At 33.1% G+C, this 11,651-nt stretch overlaps 1 long non-coding RNA gene across 2 annotated transcripts; it reads left to right on the plus strand.

Annotated features, from left to right (window-relative positions):
* The first annotated feature begins 1,676 nt into the window (after window positions 1-1,676).
* Window positions 1,677-11,275, plus strand: LOC127731853 (uncharacterized). 2 transcript variants are annotated; one of them, XR_007995840.1, is made up of 3 exons: window positions 1,677-1,825; window positions 4,266-4,459; window positions 10,879-11,275. It is a non-coding gene; the product is annotated as an uncharacterized LOC127731853 (long non-coding RNA). The 2 variants fall into 2 exon arrangements; XR_007995839.1 differs by lacking the exon at window positions 1,677-1,825 and adding an exon at window positions 2,983-3,125.
* Window positions 11,276-11,651: the final 376 nt, after the last annotated feature.

The raw sequence follows: 11,651 nt of genomic DNA on the forward strand, positions 1-11,651 counted from the left end.
AAGTGCCTGTGACTAGGAACTAAGATAACTAGAACTAAGTTCATTGGAAAGGCTTTTTGTCTGATACATGTATACGTATAGATAATGTACATAATTAAGAACAGCTTCAAATATATGCCTATAAATTAACGGTACGTCTTAAAACCGCTCAGGACCTCCTGAGTGCAGACAGGACATAAAAAGTCACTCAGGACATGTATATATGTTATAGTGAGCGTTGAGGGTAATTTAATATTTGATCTTATAATTTTGGTTTTGATAAAATCAAACCAACATTAAAGAAGTTATTTGGGATACGTCATGCATGACCGATGATCATATTCAATACCAATCATCATTTTGATTACGACGTTTGATCTTTAATAATTAGGACTGATTGGTGATGGTTATAAACACATACAAGTAAACTTTGCAAACAAACAAAAAAAAACCGTTTGCTTGGAAAAATTATAAAAATACATGAATATTGTTTTTACAAAAAAAGTTAAATAAATTTTTCGTTTTGTACGTAATAATTGAAGCCATTTAGAAATATAAGAAATCTTCACATAGTCGGGAAATTTTCAATTCAAGTTATTTCATGTGAAAACGTTAACAAATATAGATCTTATTCGATGTAAAATGTGGCGTCCTTGGAGATCAAAACCCCGTTTAAATAGGGTTTGTCTACTTTCGTCTATTGCCGAACATTCTATAATCAAGGATTTTTACAAATCCTTGCTATAATATAATGAATCGCGTCGCCAATATCACCACAATTACATAAAGTACAAATACAATCTTATCCTAAATATTTGGCATCTAACAATTACAATAGGACATTTTGAGTCGAAACTGAAGTACCAAATCTACAAAAAGAATCACTATTTTTTTGTAGTAGTAGGCGTTAAAAACTAAACTGTTTATAATCTTTTTTTTCTCCTAAATGAATTGAAACTCCTGAAATAATTTAACATTATCTATAGACAGCTTACATATGCAAATCTTTTTAGAAGTATGTGAGTGTATAGTAATAATTTGTTCATTAACCCCCCTTTTTCCTTCTATAAAATTACATTGTAATCGATTTTATTTCCAAATTTGTGTTTGCTAGGATTGACACTTAGAACGTACAACAAAAAGTAACAAGTAAAAAGTCACGATTCAGTTTTGGGATATTTTTTGCTTTGAATAAACTTAATTTTAAAAACGTTTCAGTATTTTCTGAAACATTTTTAAAAGTAAACGGACTTGTAAACAAAATTTATTTTTGAATATTAATATGAACAATGATTGTTAAGAAAACAATCTGCCAAAGTGGTTTGGTAATTAACTGAAGTCATGCTGTCAAAAATATCTCCTTTTTATAAGTTATTGATAAAAAAAACTATTTGAAGGCGAATTAACCATTTCCTCAACTAAATACATTTATCTATAAATAAAATCAATTCGTCAAGAACTTTCTCTCATATATTTAAACAATTGTAAAATAATTAATTTAAACCTTTGTCCTGCGACTTTCTGTCCGTTTACCAATACTTATTCCTTGTTAAGTTTTTTCATATCCATTTACGAATACTTATAACGTGATAATTAATTTTCCCGGATGCTTTTTATCCTATTTTCATATCAAACAACCATGGTACCCGTAGAACGGAGTAAAGTACAAATTTAGGAATTTAGTACTTAAAATTTCAACAATAAAATTTTACACTTTCATTTACCTGGATTTTTTTCTACGCTTCGAAGCCGCCACCCTGTATCAAACTTATCCAACACCTCGCATGGCGTATTCACGATGTGGAGGGATTGACAATATACAATCAAAGTTAGCAATATACAGCAAGTAAGTAATTGGGTGTTGAATGCCAGTAGATCTGAATTTGTAAATTTTTAAATTGAATTTAACCTGTTTAGAACGTGTATTGTTGAATTGTTCAATAAAATTACACACATAATCTGGGCTGATATGCATAAAATCACTTTAAGTTCAAGGTATCAATAAAACTGGGTCTGCATGAAAAAATTACTTATCACATAATACCAGAACCTATGTTTAGCCTACTGTTACACGATAAGAAAATATAGCTGTAGGCCTAGTTGAAAATCTTTACAAATTATTTATTCTTTTAATTTCTGTTTGGCTGTCTGGGTGCTTCTTATGTGTTTTAAATGCTATAGTCAAGTTTTATAGACTGTTGTACGTCATTTGGTCGTTTTTAAGTTTTTGCCATGGCGTTTGTCAGTATGTCTTCGACTTATAAGTTTTATCAAGGATTTGTATAGTGAGATTGGTTTTATATAATCTGCATCTCTTGTGCTGTATTTTAAAATGTATTACAATTGCTGCATCTTTACACATTCATCAATACACCAAAAAATATGAATAAAGCTTTCGTATATATACAAATAAGGAGATGTGGTGCGATTGGTAATGAAACAACTATCCGCCAGTTCAATTCAAAAACCTGATATAAGGAAATGTGACTTACTTACTTACTTTAGTCAGAGAGATCTTGAATCTGAATGCAAGGATACGAAGTGGGAAGGGTTTAGAGGTGGATTAAGGTGAGGGCATGGGGGCCTGCCCCTTTTTTGGAAAAAATTGGTTGATTATTTAGAGAATCACTGAAGCGGGCCCCCTCTTTATGCATGACAGTTAGTGCCTCCTTATGACATTTGTTGGGTCCGCAATTGGTGAGGACTTCATAAAAAAATATTTAGTAAGTTTTTGTTTTGTGATAAATAATGTATTTAGACAGAAATAGGATAAAATAAACTACCGAAAGCTTAAGTCTACATAACAGGGTATGGATGGGGGTTAACAGAATAGAGAATAACGGGCAAACAATAAAGATTAAAGAATAATGAAATGCTAAAATATGAGGAAAGAGAGTAATGAGCAAAAAGTGAAAGTTTGTAGAAATATAGCAAAAAAAAGAAAAATAAAGAACACAGAAAAAGAACCTCCTCGACACGGTTCATTTTTACGGCCGCGCTCAGTTTTGTCTTAAGAATAAACATAATTGATAAGTTTCTTTCCCCTGCATTTCTCGATCGCACTTGTAAATAGCACATTGGTCTCAAGACATTGGTTACAACACTTGCCGTCAGTACTCAAAATTGGAAAAATATTAAATAAGAAGGTATAGAAAATTAAATTAATGCACACACACTATTATCAACCACAGACATGATGTTTTTCTCAATTTGCCTAAATCGTTATTCCGCAATACAACGAGGGTGAAAACCCACCACTTTGAACACAGTCACAGGCACCGGCATGCTGTGAACTTGTAAGTTTCCCAAATGAGTAACTATCCATTACTTTTCTAGTGTAAAGTTTTATTTAATACACATTTGATTTGAAATGGCATATCAGAGAGATATATAAACATATATCATAGGCTGATCCGGGGGGGGGGGGGGGGGGGGGGGGGGGGGCTTTCTTGGGAAAAATTTGGTTGATTATATAGGGATCACTGAAGCATGACTGGAGCCGGCCCTCCCTTATGAAAAGTTCTGGATCTGCTACCTGTATATTCATAAAATAAACCAACAAATTATCCAAAAGATGAATAATACTTAATACTTACGACTAAGATTGATTATAAGTATTCTTGAGTCGGTTTTACAAAAAAAAAAACTTACAATTTATCGTAAGTATACTGTATTGTACATGACTTAATTACTATCAATATTATTTGTAAGTTTTTTTGTGAAACTGACTGCTGAATTGTTTTTCCATGCTTATGGTACATCTAAGTCGTATGCTTTTTTTAAAACCACCTCCATGGTATAATGTCTGCTCGCCCATAGAATCTGTTTGTAGATATAGGAAGATGTGGTATGAGTGCCAATGAGACAACTCTCCATCCAAGTCACACAATTTATAAAAGTAAACCATTATAGGTCAAGGTATGGTCTTCAACACAGAGCCTAGTTTTTATCAAAAATGAAATATATTGATATTAATAGTATACAGGTTAAATAATTTATTCATACATTTTTAATTGACTGACTAGAATTATCATGATTATTGAGGAATTTAAACTATTCCTATTTTTAAAAAGGGACAAAAATAAAATTTATATATAATAACAGGGTGATACAAATGAGAAAAACTCAAGAAATTGTTTTCAATTAAGATAAATACATGGTTTTCAGTTGTTTTTTAAAGCAGAGGCAGATTTATTTTAAAGTTGGAAAAAATTGTTTGTACCAACAAAAATAAATACACAAAGCTAATCTAGAATTATGTGTTTATCATTTTTTTTTATGTTTAGGTTGCCAGCAAGATGAAAAGAACAATGCAGTTCAAAAGTCAAAATGTGGATAAGCTGCGGTACAAGGTCCTACTTTTGCAGATTTTCATATTTTGCATGAATGAATTTGAAGTTTATATCATGGAGGGCAGAGAAAGAAAAGAAACACTTCAGTTTTCCTGCTTCTGAAGGATAAATGTAAAACATCTTGTTTGGTAAGTTTTATGCTCTGTTATGATAGTGTTTGTGCATCCATCTGTCTTTCTCTAAATTGTATTCACTTAAAGTTTTTAGCTCACCTGGCCCAAAGGGCCAAGTGAGCTTTTCTCATCACTTGGCGTCCGTTGTCGTCGTCCGTCTTCGTTTACTTTTACAAAAATCTTCTCCTCTGAAACTACTGGGCCAAATTTGACCAAACTTGGCCACAATCATTATTAGGGTATCTAGTTTAAAAAATGTGTCCGGTGACCCGGCCAACCAACCAAGATGGCCGCCATGGCTAAAAATAGAACATAGGGGTAAAATATAGATTTTGGCTTATATCTCTGAAACCAAAGCATTTAGAGTAAATCTGACATGGGGTTAAATTGTTTATCAGGTCAAGATCTATCTGCCCTGAAATTTTCAGATGAATCAGACAATCCGTCGTTGGGTTGCTGCCCCTGAATTGGTAATTTTAAGGAAATTTTGCCGTTTTTGGTTATTATCTTGAATATTATTATAGATAGAGATAAACTGTAAAACTGTAAACAGCAATAATGTTCAGCAAAGTAAGATCTACAAATAAGTCAACTTGACCAAAATGGTCAGTTGACTCCTTAAGGAGTTATTGCTCTTTATAGTCAATTTTTAACCATTTTTCGTAAATTTTTGTAATCTTTTACAAAAATCTTCTCCTCTGAAACTTCTAGGACAAATTTAACCAAACTTGTCCACAATCATCATTAGGGTATTTAGTTTAAAAAATGTGTCCGATGACCCCGCCCGCGAACCAAGATGGCTGACATGGCTAAAAAAATAGTACATAGGCCGGCCTAGGGTAAAATCCATTTTTTGGCTCATATCTCTGAAACCAAAGCATTTAGAGCAAATTTGAAGAGGATAAAATTGTTCATTAGGTCAAGATCTATCTGCCCTGAAATTTTCAGACCAATCAGGCAACACGTTGTTGGGTTGCTGCCCCTGAATTGGTAATTTTAAGAAAATTTTGCAGCTTTTGGTTATTATCTTGAATATTATTATAGATAGAGATAAACTGTAAACAGCAATAATGTACAGCAAAGTTAGATCTACAAATAAGTCAACATGACCAAAATTGTCAATTGACCCCTTAAGGAGTTATTGCCCTTTATAGTCAATTTTTTACAATTTTCATAAATTTTGTAAATTTTTACAAAATATTTTCCACTGTAACTAGCGGGCCAAGTTCATTAAAGATAGAGAAAATAGTAAGGAGCAAGAATGGTCAGTAAAGTAAGATCTACAAACACATCATCACCAAAACACAATTTTGTCATGAATCCATCTGTGTCCTTTGTTTAATATGCACATAAACCAAGGTGAGCGACACAGGCTCTTTAGAGCCTCCAGTTGGTTACAGTTCACCTTGAACTCAGTTAGTAACTTGTGGTTTTACATGTATATACTCAAAATTTAGTACTTTAAAATGTTCATGTATTTTTGTCGAGCCTGCAACTTTTGTCGCAGAAAGCTCGACATAGGGATAGTGATCCGGTGGCGGCTACAGCAGGTGGGGTTAGCACGGGGGGGCTCTTCCTATATTAAGGTATATACATATGTGCCGCTGGAAGGGTCCCTTTTTTGATGCATCAAATATATCAATGGGGTGCAATTTTACCGAGGAAATATATCAATGGGTCATAATTTTTCAGTTTGTTGTGCAACAATCTTCACTTAATGGGTTATGTTTTCGCTGTGAAATATATGTATAGGTAGGGATTTCACAATTATTCAATATATGAATGGGGGGTGTTTTTTAAATTCCAGCTGCACAACTGTACCCAAAATCCCATGTTGAGACCCCCCCCCCCCCGTGGGCGTTAGCTAACTTCCAAAAAGCTTTATATTTTTGAAGGTGGAAGACCTGGATGCTTCATACTTTGTATATAGATGCCTCATGATACGAATTCTGTCTGAAACATGTCCATTGTCCTTGACCTCATTTTCATGGTTCAGTGACTACTTGAAAAAAAAGTTCAGATTTTTTGTAATGTTAATTTCTCTCATATTATGAGTAATAGGATAACTATATTTGGTATGTGCATACCTTGCAAGGTCCTCATGCTCGTCAGAGAGTTTTCACTTGACCTAGACCTCATTTCATAGATCAGTGAACAAGAACTTAGTCTTAGATGCATGATTTTTTTTATTAGTTGTTAGTGGCTTTGTACTAGCTGTCAGTAACTGCGAGTACTCTCACTTGTATTTGTAGTATTTGTATTTTTATCCATCTGATGAGTTAAGCCTCTTTCAACTGATTTTTATACGACCACAATAAAAATTTTGCGGTCGTATATTGGTATGACGTTTGGCATCGTCGTCGTCCGAAGACACATTGGTTTTCGCACTCTAACTTTAGTTTAAGTGAATGGATCCCTATGAAATTTTACCATAAGGTTCAATACCACAAAAGAAAGGTTGGGATTGATTTTGGGGTTATGGTACCAACAGTTAAGGAATTAGGGGCCAAAAATAAGGATTTTTGTAACTTCCAGACATAACTTGTGTGTTAGTGTATGGATCTCTCTGACATTGTACCAAAAAGTTCCATATCACGAAGGGAATGCTGGGATTGATTTTGGGGGGTAATTGCCTCAAAATTTTAGGAATTAGGGGCCAAAAAAGGGGCAAAAAACAAGCATTTTTCTAGTTTCATGACAATAACTTAAGTGTAAGTGTATGGATCTTTCTGAAATTGTACTACAAGGTTCCATATCACAAAGAGAAAGCTGGAATTGAGGTTGCAATACGTTTAGGAAAAAGGGGCCAAAAATAAGCATTTTTCTAGTTTCCAGACAATAACTTGTGTTCAAGTGTATGGATCTCTCTGAAATTGTACTGCAAGGTACCATAAAACTTAGGGAAGGCTGGGATGGATTTTGGGGGTAATTGCCTCAAAATTTTAGGAATTAGGGGCAAAAAAGGGGCAAAAAACAAGCATTTTTCTAGTTTCAGGACAATAATTTGTGTGTAAGTGTATGGATTTTTATGAAATTGGACGACAAGGTTCCATATCACGAAGGGAAAGCTGGGTTTGAGTTTGGGGGTAATTGCCCTAAACGTTTAGGAATTTGGGGCCAAAAAGGGACCAAAAAAACAAGCATTTTTCTAGTTTCCAGACAATAACTTGTGTTCAAGTGTATGAATCTCTCTGAAATTGTACTGCAAGGTACCATACCACAAAGGGAAGGCTGTTATTGAGTTTTGGGGTGATGAATCATAAGGGGGTTCAAAAAATTTGGGAGGGGGGATTTTTTTTCCTTTTTTTTTTCTTTAAAATTTTCCATTTTAAATTGGTTATTTCTGATTTATATATAAAAGCAAATAATAATGATATGGTTTGAATAGGTAAATTAAAATTTTTTAAGTTCTTAGACCACATTCATTCTGTGTCAAATATTTAATCACAATCCAAATTCAGAGCTGTATCAAGCTTGAATGTTGTGTCCATACTTGCCCCAACTGTTCAGGGTTCGACCTCTGCAGTGGTATCAAGCTGCGCCCAAGCGGAGCATTTTATTATTGTTCGTTCTTATGTTGTACTGTTACACCACTGTCCCAGGTTAGGGGGAGGGTTTGGATCCCGCTAACATGTTTAACCCCGCCACATTCTGTATGTATGTGCCTGTCCCAAGTCAGGAGCCTGTAAATCAGTGGTTGTCGTTTGTTTTTTGTACATAAATAAGCTGTTAGTTTTTCGTTTGAATTGTTTTACATTGTCATTTTGGGGCCTTTTATAGCTGACTGTGCAGTATGGGCTTTGCTCATTGTTGAAGGCCAAACGGTGACCTATAGTTGTTAATTTCTGTGTCATTTGGTCTCTTGTGGAGTCCGAGAGTTGTTGTCTCATTGGCAATCATACCACATCTTCTTTTTTATATTTAAGGTTAAGTTTTGGTGGTCAAGTCCATATCTCAGATACTATAAGCAATAGGTCTAGTATATTAGGTGTATGGAAGGACTGTAAGGTGTACATGACCAACTGGCAGGTGTCATCTGACCTTGACCTCATTTTCATGGTTCATTGGTTATAGTTAAGTTTTTGTGTTTTGGTCTGTTTTTTCTTATACTGTATGCAATAGGTCTACTATATTTGGTGTATGGAATGATTGTAAGGTGTACATGTCTAGCTGGCAGGTGTCATCTGACCATGACCTCATTTTCATGGTTCAGTAGTCAAAGTTAAATTTTTGAGTTTTGGTCTTTTTTTCTAATACTAAAAATGCAATAGGTCAACTATATTTGGTGTAAGGAAACATTTTATGATGTACATGTCAGTCCTGCAGGTTTAATTTGACCTTGACCTTATTTCCACGGTTCATTGCTCAGTGTTAAGTTTTTGTGTTTTGGTCTGTTTTTCTTAATCTATAAGCAATAGGTCAACTATATGTGTTGTATGGAAGGATTGTAAGCTGTACATGTCTGCCTGGCATGGTTCATCTGATCTTCACCTCATTTCCATGGTTCATTGGTCAATGTTTAGTTTTCTTGGTTAAGTCTGCTTCTTAGAAACTATAAGCAATACCGGTAGTTCAACTGTATTTAGTAATTTGAATGATTGTAAGGTGTACATATATTTCTTGTCAGGTTTATATGACCTTGAATTCATTTTCTTGGATCATGTTGAGTTTATGTGATAGTTGTAGTAAAGCTTTATATTTAGGACTATCAACATGATATCAATGATTAGTAAAGAAGGCGCAACATTTCAGCATGTGCACTCTTGTGTATACATTAAACACCACATTTACTGTTTTTACCCTGATTTTATGGATCACTGAACATAGAAATGTCATAATGTAAAATTATAGTACATTCTTAGGTTAAAGTTTTAGGTTAAGGTACATAGCCTACCATGAAGTTGAATTTCATACACATGTTCATTATGTGGTGAATTTTTAAATTCAGTGCCAAACTAAGATTTTGAGCCTGATTACATGATTGACTAGACATTGACACATGCTAGTGTTTGCCAGGCATTGTGTCCTGTACTAGGAATTTGTCCTGTACTAAGAACTTTAATAGTACTCGCTGAGTATGGAGTTTTTGTGAAAGTTTAATATTAGTGAGATTTTTGCATGACATCCTGTCAAAACAAGGAATTATTTGAATCTGGAATTATTATGACTTATGGAAAATTGATTAGAAATGTATGATGAAAACTAACCCAACTAAATAGGGTTAGCCATGCGCACATGGCTAAGGTTAATTTTAATTTCACTATCATTTCAGTATGAACTAACTAACCCCCTTAGCCATGCATGCATGGCTAACCCTATTTAGTTGGGTTAGTTTTCGTCATAAATTACTCATCAATTTTCCAGAATTCAAAATTATTCCAGATCCAAATAATTCCTTGTTTCAACTGCTTGTTGATCATGTTTATACATGTCTTAAAATTAATATCTGACACATTGGTGTTTTGTGAACTTGGAAATAAGTTATTTGATAGAATAATAATGTTTTGAGATTATCAAAATAAAAAATATCCCATTTTTACTACATTGTGTATTAATGATTAAGTATATAAAAAAGAAGATTTAGGATATATGTATAACCATATATAAAAATGAGACAGCAACCGAACAACACAAAAATAAGAAAAAAAAACCAATATAATTTTTTGTATCAATGTTATAATTTCCAACATGTCCAAAGAGTTCAATGTATTTTCTAATTGAAATAAAACACAAGTGGAACTCTTTCAGAACTTCAGAAGCTTAAAGAAGTGCTGTTTCTATTGTTGGCTTTCTGTATAATATATTGCAAATTCTTGTGAAAAATGGAATTTTATTGTAATTGCCTAAAGTTTTAACATTGATCTATATATATATAACTGGGGAAAATACCCAAATGTTATAAAGAAGAATACATAAATTGATTGTTATATAATAATAATTTAATTTTGGATGTAACACGTCTTCTAATTGGCTGACGTTGTTTTGTTTATCAGCTCATAGACATAATTTTGTCATGTGACCGTGACGTCATCAACGTTTTTTCATGGTTTACTTGGGCGGTTTAAAATGGAATTTAGAATTAAATTATAAGAATTGACTGTAATATTTTTTCTGTCTATTCGAAAAAACATAAAAAATGCTACGAGGGTTATTCAGTGTGCACCACATTTTATGTTATTTCTTCATAGATAGAAAAAATATTACAGTCATTCCTTAATTAGAATAGGAAGATGTGGTATATTGCTAATTTGACAACTTTCCATCAGAGACCAAAGGATGTAGGAGGTTAGCAACTGATGACACTGGACAACCTTCAACAATCAGTAAAATCCATACCGCATAGCTATTTTTATTGAAAATCATATGTTCTTGCTACATGTATGCAAACAATTTTTTATTATCCATAACTTCAGATTTTATTGGTTCTTTTTCAGAAGGATTGAAATTCATCACTGAGAATAAAAGGAGAAAACACAGAAACAAGACCAAAATAAATTCAAAGACAAAAGTCAGATCAGTTATTATTTTCATCACTCAGCCAATGAATTGAAGTTCTATTAAATATCTAAAGATATTAAAACCACAATAATGACAATGTTCTGTGCTGAATGGCAAAAAAGTGGACTATACATTACAATCACACAATGCTGGATGATAAGAAACTATTAATTTTTTGGGTGGAGGGATATCCTGAAAAAAAAATAGATTTATGTAAAAAGCTACTAGTATGTTAAGCCTATTAATAGAGTTTTCATTGATTTCAAATGGGAAAAAATTGTGTTTCAAAAAAGTATTCTAGAATTCATAAATAAACATATATTGATACTTACATTATCTGCTTTGTTGTTTAAAAGTTTAGTTTTGAACAGTTATAGAACAATATAATTGCATTAACATTTCCAAGGAAAAAAAAGATATTCAACTAAAAAGATTCATCTTAAAACAATTTACTACCAAACAGAATTCATTGTAACATACACATTTATTTACTGTATATTTATAATTTGAATCATAGGATTTTATTTTGTCCCATGGGATATTAAAAATCCCATGGGATAATTATAGTCCCATGGGATTTTTTTTGTCCCATGGGACAACAAATATCCCATGGGACTACAATTATCCCATGGGACCCAAAAAAATCCTATGGGATTTAACCAAAATCCCATGGGATAATGGTCAATCCCATGGGATTTGCCCTATCCCA

The sequence above is a fragment of the Mytilus californianus genome, unplaced genomic scaffold (assembly GCF_021869535.1).
Source record: "Mytilus californianus isolate M0D057914Y unplaced genomic scaffold, xbMytCali1.0.p SCAF_21, whole genome shotgun sequence".
In the NCBI taxonomy this organism is placed as follows: Eukaryota; Metazoa; Mollusca; class Bivalvia; order Mytilida; family Mytilidae; genus Mytilus; species Mytilus californianus.